This window comes from Neofelis nebulosa, chromosome 11, assembly GCF_028018385.1.
Source record: "Neofelis nebulosa isolate mNeoNeb1 chromosome 11, mNeoNeb1.pri, whole genome shotgun sequence".
Classification (NCBI taxonomy): Eukaryota; Metazoa; Chordata; class Mammalia; order Carnivora; family Felidae; genus Neofelis; species Neofelis nebulosa.
In genome coordinates, this window is record NC_080792.1 from 54,202,914 (window position 1) to 54,221,405 (window position 18,492).

Consider the following 18,492-nt stretch of genomic DNA (forward strand, 5'->3'; position numbering starts at 1 on the left):
AGTGTTGTGTCACCATACCCCACCCCAGCCCTCTGCAGCCTGTCTGCCTGCACCCCTCCACCCCCTGCGACGCTCCCCCTGCCACTCATTCAGGTCACACAGGGTGACTAGCTGCGGCCTCTGCTCTCCTGAACTTTGGAAGAGGCAGAAACTGTTATGGATTTCTGATGTCTTGCAGGATGGATCCCTACCAGAGGTTTAAAACTTTTTCGTACTCTCTAGAGTTCAGAAAAGACAAAAACAAAAGCGCTTACAAGTATGTCTCCCTTTGCCTTCACAGTCAACTCTCATGATCTGCAGCCAGGGTGGGTTGGAGGGCAGGATAGAAATGGGACCTGCTTACTCTAAGTTCAACTACTTGAGAATTTAAAGTTGCAGACTGCTTAAGGCCTGCCCACTCGATTTCCTTAGTTTACTATAGTAACAAGGTAGGATACCAGCCCTAAACATATCCGCTGAAATTACCAGAAATCTATTAAGCAACGACGGCTTCGCTTTCCATGCCTGGGAGACAGTATTGCATCATGTTACAAAATACAAGTTTTGGAGGAAGACCTTTGGTTTAAAAGCGTGTCGCCTAGGGACAGTTGCTTAATCTCTTTGAAAATCAGTTTCTTACTGTGTAAAATGAGGATTGGAATACCTTCCTTAGGGGGTTGGGTGGATAAAATGAAGTAATATATGAGAAATGCTCACCCTATTACCCGACACGTAGTAAGTGTTCAATAAATAGTATATAGTAATAGCAACGATGATGTCAACAATTTCATAAGAGGAATCCTTTCATTTTGTCTAAGCAGCTGCTAAGCCAGGTGCAAAGGGCCTGGGACACTCTGAAGTCACAGTTCCATGTACAGTTGGTGAGATTATGCCATCCTATCTCCGTGGCATCCAGACGTCTCAGGTATCTTGTCCAGTGCCAGGTAGGGGGCATGCGAGGAGACAAAACTGAATCTCAGGTGAAAACGCTGTTGTTCAGTATATTCACTGGCAGTGCTCCTGTCAGAGATGCCCTCAAGCTTCCGATTTTATGGGACCTTTAAATTCATGGTCTCAGGGGCGCTTGGGTGGCTCGATCGGTTAAGTGTCTGACTCTTGATTTTGGCTCGGGTCATGATCTCATGGTTGGTGGGTTCAAGCCCTGAGTCTGGCTCTGCACGGACAGCATGGAGCCTGCTTGGGATTCTCTCTCTCTCCCGTTCTCTCTGCCCCTCCCCTGCTCTCGTGCTTTCTCTCTTCCTCCCTCCCTCCCTCCCTCTCTCTCAAAAATAAATATATACACATTAAAAAAAAATTGATAGTCATAAAAGTACTTCTGAAACATTGACCATCTCAGACATATTTTCATTTTTGGTGATTTCCCAGATGTTTACCTGAGATAAAAATAAGCAAAACAACGAAAGCTTTCCTTCTGAAAAGATCTTGATGTCTGCCATTTAGTCCATTTATCTGTCACTAACATAAGAGAGATTCGATCAGGAAGTATGTTGTTGAAAAAAACAAAACAAAACATTTTGAGCTTAAGTGAAATGTGGGTAGTGCTCTATTTTATAAGTGGTTTTGGATATACAATCAATCAAACCTTTCTCAGGAGAAGAAGCTTGGCATTCTGGAGAAAGGAGTCAAAGGGACAGTGTTGGTTGAGAGGGCCCTGTGCCTAAGACATGGGCATGAACGGAAAGCCCGGATGAAGCAAAAGTCTTTGGAATTCTTGGTCTGTAAATTGGTAGGTCTGTGATCTAGGGCAGTGCGCTTAAGTATTCTATGCTACATTGTATAACAACCTGTAGAATGCATTCGGTGCTACATTTTATAATAATCTGGAGAGTGGGACCATAACTATAAGACAGCTGTTACAGTGACCATGAAAGAGGTAGCAGGTGCGAAAGCCCTTTGTAAATTGCAAAGTGCTCTGCAGATGTTGTGGTAGGAACAAAAGCAGTAGTAATAAGAATTATTACTTTTTCGGGAGCCATCTGAGTAATTTTTCCAAACCACAGTTCTTTCAGGAGCAGCATAAATTGAGTTGGCCTTTGGCTTCTGTGGAGTTCAGGCTCTGGGGATAACACAAAATATTTTATAAAATTTGCATGAAATCACAAATTTAGGTAAATAGGAGGGGGAAAATGCTGTAAAAATTAATAGGGCCAAAGGGCCCTCTCTCCCCCTCCCATCCATCCCAAAACACTCATAATATTTGATAAAAAAATGACATGTCAACAAATAGCTACATTAAAAAGAACAGTTCTGGGCTCCTGGGTGGCTCAGTTGGTTGAGGATCTGACTTTGGCTCAGGTCATGATCTCACGGTTCATGAGTTCAAGCCCTGCATTGGGCTTTGTGCTGACAGCTCAGAGCCTGGAGCCTGCTTCGGATTCTGTGTTTCGCTCTCTCTCTCTCTGTCCTTCCCCTGCTTGTGAGCTCTCTCTCTCTCTCTCTCTCTCTGTGTGTGTCTGTCAAAAATAAATAAAAAGGAACAATTCTTCCAACATTGCTTAGGGTGAAGCTAAGTAGATTTTATTCATTCATTCATTTATTAATTTTAAGTAGGTTTTGTTTATTTTTATTTTTTTAATATAATTTATTGTCAAATTGGTTTCCATATCATTTATTTATTTTTAAATGTTTCTCTATTTTTGAGAGAAAGAGAGAGAGAACGAGCAGGGGAGGGGCAGAGAGAGGGAGACAGAGGATCCAAAGCCGGCTGTGTGCTGACAGTGTAGAGCCCGACACGAGGCTCAAACTCTTGATCTGCGAGATCACGACCCGAGCCGAAGTCAGAGGCTTAACTGACTGGGCCACCCAGGTGCCCCATTATTTTAAGTAGCTTTTCAAACATAACTTGGAGAGGAGACAGAACATAATTTTTCATATGCTGGATAAATAGAGTTGATGATTTTGGTGGTTTTCGGTCACTGAGTGGAAAAGTTGAGACCGGTAGGTCTACTGTTACCACAGTAAGTGCTAGCTGGGGTGTGTCTATTTTCTTGAATAGAAGCTTGCTTCTAAAGAGAAAGAGTCCAGGGGCACTTAACAAACAAGCTCCCGGATGCCCCTTTTTGAATTTGGAGCAGGGAGGAAAGCTGTGTCACAGGCAGATAATCTTTGAGGGAGTTGCTGGGGAACTGGCCTTGGAAATAGCCAGGCGATGAGAGAAAACATCCAAGGGAGACCTTGGCAGGTGGGAAGCAGTGGGGGTGGAGTAGCTAATCTTTAGGGAAAAAGGAAGGGGAGCTGATGGCTGAAGAGAGGCCAGGAAAACATTTTTCTTTGCTTTGTCTGTGGCAGAGGCAGCTGAGCGCAAATGTGTTCCGGAGTCTTTGTCTCCATAGGCAAAGGGAGATTCCCTGCCCCCTGCTCTTCCCCACTCACTCAGCTCCCGGTTTTCCAGATCTCTTTCACTCCGTTTCGTGCTTGCTCTTTGAAGGGGAAAACTCTAGCCCCTCCGATAAATGAAGGCATTGCATTTTTTAGAAGACTTCTTGCAAACATCTCTTTCCTCTGGAGTAATACAAATGAATTTTAAAAGAGGGTCTCTGTAAAGTCTGCCTGAATTCCAAGGTGTGCCTAAAATCGGGAACTGGCAACACTGCTCGTCATCGTTCTGTGGCTCTCAAGTTGTAATAAGGCCTGGAAAGGGAAGAGCTACATTTTATACTTTACCCATGAGGGTGCGGAATTGTGCTAAGTGCTTTTTACACCTGACCTTCTTTCCGTTTTACAGATTTGGAGACGGAGGTGAAGTTCACAGAGGCTGGTAACCTGCCAGAGGTGGGTGCAACAGTATTTCTGTCTGACATGTTCTTCTAGAACAGGTCAGCCAACTTTTCTATAGCGAGTGGTAAATATTTTAGGCTTTGTGGACCATGCGGTCTTTGGTCCCACACATGTAACTCTGCCATTGTGGCAAAGCCAGACACAACCTGTAAATGAGCGGGCATGGCTGTCTTGGAGAAGTGAGCTACATTTGGTCAATCCCCTCGCTGGAGCTTTGCCACTTCCTGTCAAGAGGTGGAGTCTAGTTCCCCTCCCTTTGAATCTGGGGGTGGAGAGGAGGTGTATGATTTGTTTGTGACTAAGGGGGTGTGAAGGAAGTGACACTATGACCTCTGAGGCCAGATCAGAAAATGTGATGCAATTTCTCCCTCACTCCCTGGGACAGCTGCCTGCCTGAAGTCTGAGCCACTACGGAGGGGGTCCAGTTGTCCTGAGGCCGCCACCTGTAAGGAAGCCCACCTCGGCCATGTGGAAAGATCACACAGAGAAGCCTTGAGACTATAAGGAGAGAGAGAGAGAGAGAGAGAGAGAGAGAGAGATGCTGAACCAACCCCCAGTTGTTCTGGCCCTCCACCAGACTGCAGGCTGGGAGAGACCCTGAACCCGAACTCCCCAGCACAAGATGTCCCCAAATTCCTGGCCTAGAAACTGAGGAATAACAAGATGGTTGCTGTTGTTTCAAGGTACTAAGTTTTGGGGTGACTTGTTAACCTGGAAATAAACAGAATGTTGCCCTCAAACTAGTGAGTGGCATATCTGGGGTTAACCTAGGTTGTCCTGCCCACTACCCCCCACCCCCATGTGTTTTTTCCATTACACGATTGCTTCCAGCAGCCCTTTTTGGAGGGAAAAATGTGGTAAAATATATATAAAACACAAAATTTACCATGTTAACTATTTTTAAGTGAGCAGTTCGATACATACATTCACATTGTTGTACAACCAGTCTCCAGAATTTTCATCTTGCAGAACTGAAACTCTGTCTCCATAAAACAACAGCTCCTGGTTCTTTCCTCTCCCCCTGCCCCTGGTGACAGCCATTCCACTTTCTGTCCGTATGAATTTGACCACTCAAAGCCCGTCATGTAACCGGAATCATGTGGTGTTTGTCTCTTTTGTGACTGGCTTGTTTCATTCGGTGTCTGTGGTGTGCATGTGTGTGTGTGTGTGTGTTTATGTATTTGTATATTTTAAGCCTACACTGGTCACGGAGTCTGACCAGCAAGTAGCAAAGGTTTGTCAAGGAAAAATGTCAGAGATTTTAGGTCCTGTAAGTCACAGATGCAACATGTCCCAGGAGGGACCTTGCAGGGGCACTTCCTCTAACAATGACAATTCAGTGTCCTGCCTCTAAAGGGCTTTGAAGAAAGAGGAACCCATGAATCAAGAATAAGATAAGGCTGTTTGATTTGTTTCATCATGCCTTGAGAATGAAATCACTTTCTATCACCCGGCCTTTCAGAGCATCAAACACAAACACTCACTGTCTGCTCCTTTATTTCCTCTGCATCTGTGAACTTGGTGGAATTTCTGGGAATTACAGATGAAGCAAAACCCCTTCTGCAGGGGATTAGGTCTGAGGAAGGTGGGCCTTACATGCTGTTGCTTGCTTACACAGACTAACACTGAACCTTTGGGGGCTACTTTGACCTTCCTTCTCTGCCTTCCTCCCAGCCCTGACCTAAGAACCAAAGGCAGCGCTGGGCCAAGGTGCACACTCTTAAAGTCGACAGCCTGGCCTTCTTCTCCCCCACACTCAGCCTAATTCTACCTACCCTGCCTGTGACACCAAGATAGAACGGAAGCAACCTTCTGCAATCTCCCAGGGCCCCCATCCACCGTTATGGGCTGAGTTGTGTCTCCTACTCCCAACCCCAAATTCATATGTTGAAGCCCTGACTCTTGGTACATTAGAACGAGTGTATTTTGGAGACAGGGTCTCTAAAGAGGTGATTAAATGAAAATGAGGTCATTAGGGTTGGCCCAAATCCAATAAGACTGGTGTCCTTATAAGAAGGGAGGGAGGCACCTGGGGCACATGTTCACAGAGGAAGGACCACGTGTGGACGGACACAGGGCGAATGTGGCCGTCTGCAAGCCAAAGCGAGAAACCTCCGAAGAAACAACCTGCCCACACATTGACCTTGGACTTCCAGCCTCCAGAACTGTAAGAAAATACATTTCTATTGTTTGAGCCACACCATCTGTGGTACTTTGTTATGGCAGCTTCAGCAAATTAATACACCCACCAACAGAAGTTTCGCAGCCTTGAGGTTGGGACCTCAGCCCAGAAATTCTGAAGGTAATAATCAAAAACTCAAAAGGCAAGAAAGCCTTATAATTCAGTTCCTCTTCCTGCATCTTTCACAAGCGGCCTGCTGGCAGGTTTGGAAGGTGGCGCTGGAGACAGCCTGGAATGAGCAAGCCCAGTGGGGTTGGAGGCTCCTGGCTCAGAAGAGGAGGGACTGAGATTCAGAAGGTCTGGCAAGTATGGGGGAGACTTCGCAGGCGTGTTTGGGGCATGGTCTCAGAGGCTCATCTTGATGGACAATTCACTAACTCCTTCCCTCTTCTCCCTTATTATCAGCAAAGTAAGAAGGATTGCATCATGCAAATCCTGATACTGTTTTGGTTTTTCTTTTGTGGGAAGGGTGATACAGGATAGGAGGGACACCTGCTGTTCAGACAGGTGGAGGGGAGGGTGGGGCAGGAGACGGGATAATGGTCTCTAAATTCTGAATCTCTGAGATCTGTGACTATGCTACCTTACACGGCAGTGGGGACTTTGCAGATGTGATTACGTTAAGGGTCTTAAAATGGCAAGATTATCCTGGATTGTCTAGGTGGCCCCAATGTAATCGCAAGGGCCCTTATAAGAGGGAGGCAGAAAGGTCAGAGCCAGAGAAGGAGATGGTGGTGGAAGCAGAGGGCAGGGGGAGAGGGGAAGGGGAGGTGAAGGGAGAGAGAGGGGTGGGCGGGGGGTGAAGGTTTCAAGATGCTATATCCCGCTGATTTTGAAGATGCTGCGGCCACAAGGCCAGGAATAAAAGCAGCCAAGCAGCCTGGAGAAGGCAAGGGAGTGGATTCTCCCCTAGACCCTCCATCATGGAGTGCAGCCCTGTTCATCTATTAACAATTTTTTTTCTTTAAAAAAAATTTTTTTTAATGTTTATGTATTTTTGAGACAGAGCATGAATGGGGGAGGGTCACAGAGAGGGAGACACAGAATCAGAAGCAGGCTCCAGGCTCCGAGCCGTCAGCACAGAGCCCGATGTGGGGCTTGAACTCACGGACCGTGAGATCATGACCTGAGCCGAAGTCAGATGCCCAACCGACTGAGCCACCCAGGCGCCCCCCAAATTTTTTTTCTTAATGTTTATTTTTGAGAGAGAGAGAGAGAAGCAGAGTGTGGGTGGGGGAGGGGGAGAGATCGAGGGAGACAAAGGATCTGAATCAGACTCCAGGCTCTCAGCACAGAGCCCTATGTGGGGCTCAAACTCATGAACCTTGAGATCATGATCTGAGTTGACGTTGGACGCTTAACCAACTGGGCCACCCGGGCACCCCCTGCCTGCCCGTTTCAGACCTCTGACCTCAAAGCTATCAGATGAGTGGTGTTGTTTTAAGCCACGAAGTTTGTGGCAACCTGTTACAGCAGCAACAGGAAACCGGTACAGGTGGTACGGATGAAAGTCCTGGAGAACAGCTGCTGTCATATTTAAATAGGCAGCGGTAAGTGCCCAGAAGTGAGATGACAGAAAAAGGTAAAGCCTGCATCCCTTAAATAGTGGTTCTCAAAGGTGGCCTCCCAACCCACAGCATCAGTGGCACCCGGAATTGTGGGTCAAACTCTCTGGCCGCAGCCCAGACCTACTGATGGACAAACTCCCTGGGGTGGACCCTCCAAGCAATGGTTACACAGAAGCTTCAGGTGACTCCAATGCCGGCCAAGGTTCACCTTAAAAATAAGTGACCTGGGCTGGTTGTTCATGAGTGAAGAGTACCTGGGGACCTTGACGGTGGGTGTGTTCCTATTGAATCTACACTTACCCTAGTTATTTCATGATTTATGCTTGGCTTGGGATCTAGGAATGATTGGTAAACATTCCCCCCCGGCAAGATGGTTCTGCAGCCTGAACGCAGGAGGAGGGGGGAGCCCAGAGTTCAGTCTCCGTGTCCCTACAGGTCCCCACCCCCTTCACACAGCCCTGTGCCTGTGGGACAGACCGAGCGTAAGGCTAGATCCTGGTGACAAAGCCATGAACTGCCACATACACTTGTCCCAGCCTGGAGCAGTGGAAGGGGTGGTTAGTTCCTACCAACTCCTCACTGAGGCCATCCTAAACTGGCTAATTGGAAAAGTACTCGATTCTGAAAGCCTGAGTGAGGTCATCCCTTCCAGCCACAGCATAAAGTTTTGGAATCACACAGACACTGCAGATACCTAGATCTGCCTCCTACTAGCTGGGGGATCTTGGGTGCTTAATCTCTCTGAGTCTTAGTCTTGCTTATTGTAAAAGTACTTCTCTTTCGAGCTGTTGAGAAGTTTAGTGAAATGATGTATGCAAAAGTCCTAGGGCAGGGCTTAGAACAAAGTAAACGCTCAGTACTACTGTTACTTATTTTTTTTTTTTTTTCTACTGTTACTTATTGTCAATCATTGTAGTTAATGTTGTTAATTGCAAGAAGAGGTGTTGTTTACACCAGTCCTGATTTTAATCTTCTATTTCCAGGCTTCACCCGGATAAGGGATCCAGCTCACAAGTTCATCCTTACAAGGATTTTCAGTTCTGCTAACAACACCTCTCTCTGTGGTTCTTGAAGGCTCTGGTGTAGGAAGAGTCACCAAAAACAAGCGGACGTTTCTCAGTGATTCTCAGCTGATGGAACTGTTCCCAGCAGCCTGGTGCTCAGCCCGAGGAGGTGGCTGGCCCTCAGCTGGGTGATTCCATTCCCCAGTCACTGCTTGGTCCAGGCGGCTCTGGTATTTTTCCTCCCTTCTCCCGGGGCGGCCTCCAGAGCACCCAGACAGCCGCCGCCACATCCCGCTGCTTCAGAAGCAGAAGTAAGGCGCATTTAGGACCTTTCTGGGTGAGTGACAGCATTTGAGATGAGATTAACAAAATGCCAGCGCTTCGGGGAAACCAGACTTTCCCTGTCACCTCTTCTCCACCTTTCCCACGACACAGAAGATGGGCCAGGCTGATGTCGGTCTGTGCAAGCGGGTCGTGTCAGCCTCGAATGTGAGACAGTGGGCGCTGGTGAGCTGGGTGTGAAAGGGCCCTTTGTGAGTGGGGGTCTCAGAGTGCTGGCACGGGGTGAACCTGTATGCGACTGGCCACTCTGTGCTTGACTGCACCACCGGGCGTGTGTGCGTGGCTCTGAATGCATCGCCCTGGGTGTGGGTCCCCTGATGGCAGATGCTCAGGGAGCCTCTGGAATCTCAGAGGAAACAGTCTGGCTGGGCTGCTGGCTCGTCTTCTCTCAGCCAGTCAGCGCTTGGAGCGTGATCACTTACCACCTGAATCCCATCAAGTTTAAGGTTTACCTTTCTTAGAAGGGAAACGCCTGTTTATTTTACCTCCACAGAAACAGTTTAATTTTTAAAGATTCAAGATGTCCCCAAATGTCATGATCAAGGCTAATTTTACAAGAACAGGGGAAACTAACGGAGGAAGAATATCCTGCTGCTTTTTAACCCAAGGGAGGGATTGGTCATAATATTATACCTGATTTAGGCCATGTGCACCTGAGGGCGTCTGTTATGGGCTGAATGTTGGTGTCCTCCCTAAATTGGTAGGTTGAAACTCTAAGCCCCTAAAATGATGATGTGTAGAGGTGGGGCCTTTGGGAGGTGACTGGGTTTTCGTGAGGTCATGATAGGGGTCCTCATAATGGAATTAGTGCCCTTATAAGAAGAGATGCCAGTATCTCTTTCTTTCTGTCTTACCACATATAATGATCATGTGAGGACACAGCCAGAAGGCCACTATCTGCCACCCATGAAGTGAGCCCTCACTAGACACTGACCCTTCTGGCACTTTGATCTCAGACTTCCCAGACTCCAGAACTGTGAGAAACAAATGTCTGTTGTAAGCCACCCAGACTATGGTATTTGTTACAGCAGCCCCCAAAGACGAAGACAGAAGCTCAGGAACAAAATAATCTCCGGGGCACCTAGGTGGCTCAGGTGCTTAAGCATCCGACTCTGGCTCCAGTCATGATCTCACGGTTTGTGAGTTTGAGCCCCATGTTGGGCTCTCTGCTGTCAGCACAGAGCCTTCTTCAGATCCTCTATCCCCTTCTCTCTCTGCCCCTCCCCCGCTCATGTTTCCTTTCTGTCTCTCAAAAAAAAAAAAAAAAAAAAAAGGCAAAATAATCAAAACTCCAAGAAATAGACCGCAAGGACCCAGGCAGCTTTCCCTGAAAATGCTCCTCCCCATTCCAAAAGGCAAAATAATCGTCTTTCACAGATGCTCACAGAAGCAAAGTCTAGCCACCACACGCACAGAATGTACAAAAGGGAACAACCAAAGGAAGGTGCCCTTGAATCTGCCCGGTGCCCACCTCACAGAACCTCTCCCTCCACCCAGCTGGGGTTCTTGGCAGTGGTTATTACTGACCTGCTTCCCGAAGGAGACGGTTCTTCGTTCATCTCTCCCAAGCAGGCTTCACTTCCGCCTTCATGGAAATCTAGCTGTCACCATTATATGCCTGATTGTATGCCTTCCAAATTCTACAACTATTCAGGAGTTATCTAGGCATGCAAGTATTAGCTTTGGTGGCCAAGACCTATAAGCTGTTGTGTTGGCATTTTCTGCCATCACACCCTGTTAGAGGCCGCATGTGTGTTTGGGCCTGAGGGGGTGGTGGGGAGAGACCACCCCCAGGTCAAAAACATTTGCCATGGAGCTGCTGGGCACGTGTAATGTTTCTCAAGGTGAGCCACACAAATGCCCCAAACAAAACAATCGGAGGCGGACTTAGCAATTATTTTCAGGAGATTAGATTTGGAGCAGCTTCAAGGATTCCTAATACAAAATAGTGTGCTTTAAGGCAGTCAAACCAAAAGCATAAATTTTCATTCTGAGGGACAGAAAGTAGATTCATAGTTGCCTAGGTTTGGGGTAGGGGTGGAGACTAATTGGGGTGTTAAAAATGTTCCAAAGTTAAATTGTGGGTGATGGTTGCACAACTCTGTGAATGTACTAAAAAAAACAAAACATCTAATTACATACTTTAAATGGGTGAATTTTATGGTATGAGTTCTATCTCAAGCTGTTAAACATTTAATTCTGAGAGAATTACATGGTCTATAAAAATAGCCCTAATATTTTATTAGCATTAGTAACTTTTTTTTTTTTTTTTTTTTTTACCAATTATTTCTGGTGTGTGTGATGACTAATGCTTTAGGTTATATATGCTTTTGGGAAGGGCAGACTGGAGAAGGTAATCTGGCTTCAGACAAGGACCAGGTCCCGGGTATAAAAATGCAGGGAGTAGATTTGCTCAGTGGGAATGTTCTTCAGTCTTCCACTGTGTTTCCCCTGCTCCTTACAGACCCGTGGGGTAGAAGGGGCTGTTTGACCATGTGTGGTTCCTCCTACCCTATCTCTAGAGTCATTCCTCTGTGCTCTGGAGCCTTAAAGAACATCCAGCTGATTCTGCAGCAGGAGGGCATAACAGAATCTTCAGGAGGAAAAAGGAGACAGGAGGTAGTTTTTGTAATTTGAAAAAGCACAGTTTACCTTGTAATGTATTTATTTCATTATGATTTTATTGAGGAGCTCCTTTCTTTCTGTGTAATGTTCTTAAAGAATATCCAGGGGTGCCTGGATGGCTCAGTTGTTGAGCGTACTACTTTTGATTTTGGCTTGGGTCACGATCTCATGGGATCGAACCCTGCATTGGGCTCTGCGCTGAGAATGGAGCCTGCTTAAGGTTCTCTCTCCCAGGGTGCTTGGGTGGCTCAGTTGGTTAAGTGTCCGAGTCTTGATTTCAGCTCAGGTCATGATCTCACAGTTTGTGAGATCGAGCCCCCCATTGGACTCTGCGCTGACAGCACAGAGCCTGCTTGGGATTCTCTCTCTCCATCCCTCTCTGTCCCTCCTCCACATGTGTTCTCTCTCTCTCTTTCTTCCTCTCAAAATAAATAAACAAAAAATTTTTAAAAAGATTCTCTCTCTTTCTCCCTCTGCCTCTCTCTCCTGCTCATGTGTGCTCTCTCTAAAGAAAATACATATATAGGGGCGCCTGGGTGGCGCAGTCGGTTAAGCATCCGACTTCAGCCAGGTCACGATCTCACGGTCCGTGAGTTCGAGCCCCGCGTCAGGCTCTGGGCTGATGGCTCAGAGCCTGGAGCCTGTTTCCAATTCTGTCCCTCCCTCTCTCTCTGTCCCTCCCCCGTTCATGCTCTGTCTCTCTCTGTCCCAAAAAATAAAATAAACGTTGAAAAAAAAAATTAAAAAAAAAAAAAAAAAAGAAAATACATATATATACAAAAAAGAATAATTACAAACCATGATCCAGGTTCATGATATGGAATGCTATCAGCACCCTAAAAGGGCCCAACTCACAGCCCCCTCTACATTTTTTCCCCACTATAACCCTCTCCTTTCCCCAGAAGTAACTACTTTTTCAAATCTCCTAATCATTTTTAGTTTCTTGTTCCCTGTAGATCTTCAAAAGCTCATCTTTTATTTATTTCTACATAGCCTGCATATGTATAATTATATTTATATGATAAAACCCGAATTAAGATTGACCTCTCTTAGAAAGGAAAAGCCTATTTATTTTAATTCTAATAATTTAACATCTTCATTTTTGGTGTGACTGTTCTCTTCTCCCTGATGGTGCCTTGCTTCCTTGTGTGCTTAGTTATTTTTGACAGTGGGGAGATCACTTTCTTTGGAAAATTATTTTGTAAAGTTATTTGTGGCCTAGAAAAGTATTCCTTTTCTGTAAAGGGTTATCACTGAAATATTCAGAGCTTGAGGTCCTTTGAACCAATCACTCAGTTGATGCAACTTTGAGCCTGGATGTGAAAGAAGTCCATGTATGGTTACAAATTCTCATGAATGGCTGACCTTCCTCTACTTTAGTACTGAAACAGGAGGTTTTTTGGGTGTATATATGTTTTGTTTTGTTTAGAGTGGGGGGATGGGACGTGGATCATGGGGATAGACTTACCTTCTGGTTCATGCTTACCTATAGAGTGTAAATTTTTGGGATGCCAGTTTTACGGGATAGTTTTCTTACTAGATCTCTCTAGATCTTACTAGATCTTCCCAGTCTGGGAAGACTGGGGCTTTAATATCTGACCATTTGTTCCTACTCTAGGATATTATCAAAATCTAAACTTGTAGGGCGCCTGCGTGGCTCAGTTGGTTTTAAGCACCTGACTTCGGCTCAGGTCACAATCTCACGGTTCGTGAGTTCGAGCCCCGCGTCAGGCTCTGTGCTGACAGTTTAGAGCCTGGAGCCTGCTTCACATTCTGTGTCTCCCTCTCTCTGCCCCTCCTCCTCCTCTCTCTCTCTCAAAAATAAGTAAACATTAAAAGAAAAAATCTTAAAAAAAAAAAAAAGAAAACCTCTAACTTCCTGCTTTCTAGTAACTCCTTATTAACTCATTAGATCTTTGATGTTTTGAAGGATATATATGTATACTTATATATGTATGTATCCTGCCATATTAGAGGATGTGAAGCCCTACAAGAATATAATTTTAAATTTGTAAAATGAAATCTCTATTGGTTTTTATATTACAGTGATTGAAAGTAAAGCTTGACCAAATCTTTTTAGCTGGGAGTGCTATATGAATGACTCTTCCTATGACTGGGGGTGGGGGAGAGAGGGGAGTGGGAAAGGGGGATGTTTTGCATATGTCCTTTAGAGGAGTATATCAGAATTTCTGAATGGAGGGAGGTGATTTATGCCAAGGGTGATTAGGTATATGTATGTATGTAAAGTATATCAAAAGATGGTTTGGATTTTTAAAAAGTTTAGAAACCTGATTCTATAACTGTATTTAGTCCTGTTTTCTGAAACTTCATTGAAGTTGCAATTCTACAAATTCTACAATGGAAAGGCTCTTTTACATTTTGGGTCTTTGACTTTTTAGATAATCTGTTGAAAGCTCTAGATGCTTTTCTCCGGAAATAATTCACACATGTACACATATGCAAATTTTGATTATAATTTCAGAGGGTCAAAGGGACCCTCTAAAGAACTTCAGCTCTAAAATTACTACATACTACTTGACTTTACATAATGGGATACGTTAAATAACTTCTGGCCATCCATAAAAGTAGAATCTTATGCAGACATTAAAAAGAAAATAACTTGGGGCACCTGGCTGGTGATGCTTGAGCTCAAGATCGTGAGTTGAAGCCCCAGGTTGAGGGTAGAACTTACTTTAAAAAAGAAAAAAAAAAGACGGAAGTAACTTTCTATCTGTACTAATGTAGACAGATACTAAAGATACAATGTCAAGTGAAAAAATAAGTTGTAGAACAGATTAGAATGATTTTGTTTGTGTATATTATTATGTAATTATGATTCCATTGGTGGACACACATGGAAAAAATCTGCAGGGATACACAAACACTAGGATATTATAACTGGATGAGTATTGTGAATAGTAAACTAAGTAATATTTGGAACTTCTTTCTACCATAAACTTGTATTTCTTGTATACATTAAGAAGAAAATTTAAGTTAAAAAAATGAATCATTCTTCTAAAATATAATGTTTTGGGGCACCTGGGTGGCTCAGCTGGTTGAATGTCTGACTCTTGATTTTGTCTCTGGTCATGAGCCCAGGGTTGTGGGATCGAGCCCCTCATTGGGCTCTGCACTGAGCATTGAGCTTGCTTGAAATTCTCTCTCTCTGCCCTTCTCCCCCGCTCTCTCTCTTCCTTGCTCTCTCCCATAAAAAAAAAAAAAATTAAATAAAAATACAATATAATGTTTTATAGTCTTTATAATCTTCTCTACAGAAAAAAAACAGATATTATGTATCTATTGCTATCCAAATGAGATCCTTTCCTCTAATTTAAAACTTTGATCTCCTTTTCAACTTTGTTTTCCAAAAGGTTAAAAGACATTTTAACTTCTTAATTTGACTCATCATTGTCCAGTGCCCTTGGGTTTGCTTCTCTTCACATTTTCAATTTCTTGTATATGTGTAATGCCCTAGCATTATGTGAATAAAATTCAGACATACGGAAATTATATTGAGAATATTGCTTGTATTTCTATATGAATTCTCTTATTTCATGACCTGCTAAGTCATACATAATGGTTTTTATACAAAATGTTTCATGGATTGTTAACTCAAATTATGCTGTTAGAGCCAACTACATGAAATGAGGTAATTAGAAAGCTACTATGTTCTTACATAATGATCTTTGTCTCAAAGAACTAAGGGACTCTATCTGTCCTATATTTGCACAGATGGATTGTATCAGTGGTGAATAAAATAATTCTAATATTTACCAGATATTAAATTTCTCACCTGCTATTTCAGCTTAATTATATCCTTTTTTTTTTTTTTAAGCAGAGCAGATTTTCTAATTTTATTTCTGATATGAGACATTCTGGGTAACATTAGAAAAGAGACCTCTTCCTAGCTTCTGTTAGAGTGGGGTTTGGAATGAAGCAGAGAAATGGGTATAATAATCACAGAAATGACTATAATAGGAAGCCAACCATTCTAGCCTGTTGATCAGAGAAAGTTTCATAGACAAACTAGTCAAGAGTCTGGTTACCTATCCCTTTTTTTTTTTAATTAAAAAATTTTTTTTTATTAAGTAATCTGTATGCCCAGTGTGGGGCTTGAACTCATGAGCCTGAGATTAAAAGTTGTATACTTTACTGACTGAATCAGCCAGGCACCCCGTTGTCTCACTTTTGTCAATGAAAGGGACTCCACTTTCTTGGAAGTTTTCAGACTTCTGTCACTGATGCAGCCAATTCATTCGTTCACACAAGACCAGCGAGTGTGGCCTCTCCTGTGCAGAGGGTAGATGATTGGCGGAGGATAACCTCCTGGGGATGCCAGAACCTTCCTGGGATGTACCTTAATGGGGATTCCCTCCAACAGGCCACCATCTCCATTTTGCAATTGGTTATTTGCTGACAACTTTCTTATGTTCGACTTAACTCTTGTTGAATCAAACCACCTTACATTTAGTTCTAACCTTCAAAAATAAAGAAATTGGTAATATCCAATTTGTAACCCCACATTCCCCTCCCTCATATCTATGTTTAAACCGTTGTCAGTTTCATGAATCCAATCTCCTTCATGGAACAGATTGCCTTGGTCTTGACAGGGTCTGCCATAATAATCACGGTATTCTCTGCTTCTGTCTTTTGAATTATCTTTCTTTTTTTTAATGTTTTATTTATTTGTTGAGGGAGAGACGGAGACAGCATGAGAGGGGGAGGGGCGGAGAGCAAGAGGGGGACAGAGAATCCAAAGCGGGTTTTGCGCTGACAGCAGCGAGCCCGATGCGGGGTCAAAGTTGGTCACTCAATCAACTGAGCCACCCAGGTGCCCCTGATTTATTATTTATTTATTAAAATTTTTTTTTCAATGTTTATTTATTTCTGAGAGAGATACAGGGAGACAGAGGATCCAAAGCAGGCTCCACGCTGTCAGCGCAAATCTTGACCTAGGGCTAGAACTCATGAACCGTGAACACAGAGCCTGACTTGGGGCTTGAACTCATGAACCGTGAGATCAAGACCTGAGCTGAAGCTGACTGAACCGTCCAGGCACCAGCCTGAATTGTCTTTTAAAGAGACAAACTTGATCATTGGGTTCACTAGCTTAAAGATCTTTAATGGCTCCTCACTTCCTAAGGATGACGTCCAGACTCTGTGTTGGAATTTTTATAACTTAATCCATTCTCTTTTGCTTCTTCCTGTTCTCTCCCTTTACAACTTTTGCTCCTTTCTCTTATTTTTTTTCCTGCTTGCAGCTTGACACATACTGTTCCCCGTGCCTGTAAGTTTTGCCCTTTCTTTATCTGGCAAACTCATACTCATTTTTTAAATTTCATATCTGTTATCATCCCTCCTATAAAGCCTTCCTGAATTAATCTACTCTGTCCCTGTCCTCTCTTAACCTTTAGAAGGTGCTTCTCATATCTTTCATCACTACGCTGTAATTATAGATTCCTGTCTCCCCAGGAGCACAGACTTCATATCTTGACCATCTCTGGTTTTAATTTTTTTTTTTCAACATTTTTTATTTATTTTTGGGACAGAGAGAGACAGAGCATGAACGGGGGAGGGGCAGAGAGAGAGGGAGACACAGAATCGGAAACAGGCTCCAGGCTCCGAGCCGTCAGCCCAGAGCCTGACGCGGGGCTCGAACTCACGGACCGCGAGATCGTGACCTGGCTGAAGTCGGATGCTTAACCGACTGCGCCACCCAGGCGCCCCGACCATCTCTGAATCTTGAACCTCCATAGTGCCTGGCTCAATACAGTTGTTTTTTTTTTTTTCACTTACATGTTGCATATCCGAATCCAGTTCATACGTCTTTCTTAAAATTTTTTTTAATGTTTATTCATTTTTCAGAGAGAGAGAGAGAGAGAGACAGAGAGACAGAGAGACAGAGAGACAGAGTGTAAGTGCGGTAGGGGCAGAGAGAGAGGGAGACACAGAATCGGAAGCAGGCTCCAGGCTCTGAGCAGTCAGCACAGAGCCTGACACGGGCTCAAACCCATGAACGATGAGATCATGACCTGAGTTGAAGTTGGATGCTTATCCTACTGAGCTACCCAGGTGCCCCAAGTTCATACGTCTTTCTAAAGTGAGTAATCTTCCCCTAAGAACAAAACAGGACTACCACAAAATGGACCCCAGATGAGCCTGATTACCTAATGGGCAACTGGGATACCCTGTCTTTATTATTATCGTTTTATAATTTTGTATGTGTATGTTTATGGATATTTATAGGGGTAGTCATAAAGCAAGAAAGAGGCAAAGGCTAATTAAGGAATTTTACTTCTTCCTAATTCTAAGCTCCCTACTCCAGTAGTAGAAAATAGACAAGCTGCAGATTCTAGACAATTCTCCATCCAGAGTCTTTCTTCTTGTCTGCCTTATAGAAGGCAGTGTGTTGGGTCGCTTATTGGGTAGAGGTAGCCACACTTCTTCTGGAACCACTTTCTCATATCTATGATTTTGATTACTCTTTTAAAAATGTTTTTCTAGTACTTTAAAAAATATATTAATATAGGAGAATTGTGGTAAAGATCAACCACAATTGTTAAAAAGACGGACCCACGCGACCTTTCTGTTGTGCTGGCACTTGAGATATTTTCAATTCACAAACCAACTGGTGTCTCACTATCCATTTTGTTTGTTTTTCTGCTAGCCTGCTTTTGTTTTTTTCTTCCGCTTTCTTCTCTCAGTCACGTTGATGTGCATTTCACTGCTCTGCATATCATCTTGCTAATGAACTAATTTTGTACTTTATAAAGATCATAGTGGCTCTTCTATTAATGTCACATGGTTAGGAGTGGGAGAACTGAAAGAATAATATCCAGCCCTTCAGGCGTTGTGTATTTGCTGTTTTTAACATCAGGAAGACATTCTATTCCATCAGTACTTCATTCTGTCATTGTTTGATTCCTGTATGATCAAGAGAACAGTTCTAAATGAGTCTTCTTGGAGCATAAAGTTTGCCAAGATGCTGAAATTG

The 18,492-nt window shown here is 43.9% G+C and overlaps 1 protein-coding gene across 22 annotated transcripts in view; it reads right to left on the reverse strand.

The window, feature by feature from the left end:
* DLGAP1 (DLG associated protein 1) overlaps window positions 1-18,492 on the reverse strand; it is a 908,014-nt gene that overhangs the window by 89,954 nt on the left and 799,568 nt on the right. The gene's annotated exons all lie outside the window — the stretch shown is intronic.